This window comes from Paramisgurnus dabryanus, chromosome 12 (genome assembly GCF_030506205.2).
Source record: "Paramisgurnus dabryanus chromosome 12, PD_genome_1.1, whole genome shotgun sequence".
Classification (NCBI taxonomy): domain Eukaryota; kingdom Metazoa; phylum Chordata; class Actinopteri; order Cypriniformes; family Cobitidae; genus Paramisgurnus; species Paramisgurnus dabryanus.
This window is the reverse complement of record NC_133348.1, coordinates 36,770,413-36,773,192: the sequence shown is the minus strand read 5'-3', so window position 1 is coordinate 36,773,192 and position 2,780 is coordinate 36,770,413.

Below are 2,780 nucleotides of genomic sequence, written 5' to 3'. Positions count from 1 at the left end.
AAAGCCCGTTGTCTATCGCGGTGTCAGCCGCCCCCCTGCCATCCTCTCTTGTGCCCGTAACACACACGCTGCACAGAGTGGAGAGGTCTTCATTAGTCCTGCTGGGTCCCTCGCCCCCGAGCAGCGATCCGACGAGCAACGCGCAGCCCCCGAGAACCGAGCTACCCGTCACGCACGAGACGCTCGGCGGCAACGAGCGGTCCGATCATCCTGTCATTCAACCGCTATCACTGCGCTTAGATGCATGGCGTGCCATTCCCAACATATCGGAATGGATGCTGAACATTATTCAGAAAGGATACTCTCTACAGTTTCGACGCAGACCTCCCCGTTTCAACGGCGTGATAGCGTCAACGGTCCGTGCTCAGGACGAGTCGATTTTTTATCAGGAAATCTGCAATCTCCTCGCCAAACGAGCGATAGAGTCAGTTCCGATGCAAGAGAGAGAGCGGTTTTTACAGCCGTTACTTTGTCGTCCCGAAAAAAGACGGCGGTCTCAGACCGATCTTGGATTTGAGACTAATCAACAAAGCATTACACAAACGTGCTTTCAAAATGACTACACTGAAACAGATCCTCGCCCACATTCGGCCCGGGGACTGGTTTATTTCAGTGGACCTAAAGGATGCTTATTTTCACATTCAGATCGCCCCGCACCACAGGCGCTTTCTGAGATTTGCATTCAAGGATGCTGCATACCAGTTCACGGTCCTCCCGTTCGGTCTGGCGCTCGCCCCGCGCACATTCACGAAATGTATAGACGCGGCGCTGTCCCCGCTGAGAGCGAGCGGCATTCGCATCCTGAATTATTTGGACGATTGGCTGATCTTAGCACAATCCAGAGAGGTGCTCATCAGCCACAGTACTTTCGCATTTAGACAGCCTCGGTCTACATGTGAATATGCAGAAGAGCGTTCTATCTCCAACGCAGGAGATCGCTTTTCTAGGCGTGCGTCTCGACTTGGTCTCAATGAAGGCTTTCTTATCAGAGGAGCGCAAACGGGATCTGACGTCTGCTCTGAATGTATTTAGCCACAGAGGCACTGTGCCACTGAAACGGTTTCAGAGACTTTTAGGCTTGATGGCGGCAGCCTCACCGGTTTGCCCACAGGTCTGCTGTATATGCGCCCGTTACAGCTATGGTTACGATCCAGAGTGCCCAACAGGGCGTGGATATCGGGACGAGCGCGCATTACAGTTACGAACGGATGTATGCGAGCGCTGAGACCCTGGTTCGATCCCAACCTGTTCAGCGGGGGTGCCCCACTCGGGCTGGTTACGAGATGGAAAGTAGTGACGACGGACGCGTCGTTAACGGGCTGGGGAGCCCTGTGCGATGGCGTCCCGGCTTCGGGCTCCTGGTCGGAGACGGAGCGGTTATGGCATATAAACCGTCTAGAGCTCAAAGCCGTCTTTTTAGCACTGCAGAGCTTTGCGACGCTGATCGGGGGCCATCATGTGGTTTCATACATAAATCGCCAGGGAGGAGTGCGCTCCAGGCCGCTGTTCAGACAGGCAGAAACGATACTGTTGTGGGCGGATCGTCATCTCCTTTCAATAAAAGCGACGCATGTACCGGGCAGCATGAACTGCGGAGCGGATATGCTGTCGAGGAACGGCATTTTCCCAAGGGGAATGGAGATTGAACCCCCTATCTATCGAGCTGATCTGGAGTCAGTTCGGGAAAGCAGAAGTGGATCTGTTTGCATCCGAGGAAAACACACACTGCCCGCTGTTCTTCTCGTTGACGAGCTCTCCTCTGGGCGGAGAAGCGCTGTCGTTGCCGTGGCCGAGAGCCAGCAAATATGCGTTTCCCCCCATAAAACTGCTGCCATCAGTTTTACACAAGATCAGAGAGGAAAAAGCAACAGTGACACTAATCGCCCCGTATTGGCCGAACCAGCCGTGTGTAACATCTGGCTGGACGTCAACTAGAGGTCCTTTCAGTCTGGGTCGTTAACGGTTTCATGCTGTGACCCTAGATTGAGTTTTGTCACCAGGTCTGCTCGGACGCTTTCATCAGAAGATCCTAATCTCCTGATAACACACATTTCCAGACCTATCGACTCTCTCTCTGGCTGTTTTATTGTGCCAGTCTAAGCAGATTAACACCTCAAAGCAAACTTCAAACCGTGAGCAGAGACGAAGCAGCCATGACACAAAAATGTGTCTGTCTCACAGCTAAGACCAAAATAAATTGGTTTAAATTGTATATATTATATATCCTTGTATTGCATGTTTGTATCTGTAATGAACCACTTTCTTGTAACACTATAGGGATGCTTTGTTCATTTTAGCATGTCTCATAATTCACATTCATGAGATTACTATTTGATGTGTGTTTCAAACCATACCTTGTTTACACTCTTAATAACCCCCTTTTCCTTTCCTGATCAATGATGTGCATCATCTTACCATAACTGATATCAAACCTGTAAAATATTAATCCAAATTATTATTTAACAAAATCTTTAGCATAGTCCATCTATGCAAATGAGTCTGGTAAAACAAAGACAAAGTTTTCCTACTCTATCAACACCCTTTTGGATTGGTCATCTGAACTTCAAGGGGTTGGTCTAAACTCAGGTTAAGAGGCCCGCACCCCAATTCATCGAGGCTCATCAGCACACAGTTGGCCTACAGTTCTCGACGACACGCCGTTCACGGCGTGGAGCTGAGCTCCCAGCTCAGCTTCCTGCTGTGGGACCCCTATCCTTCTATTTTCGGGCACCCTGACACTTGGACAAACTTTAACAAATTGGATAAATTAATCGCCACAG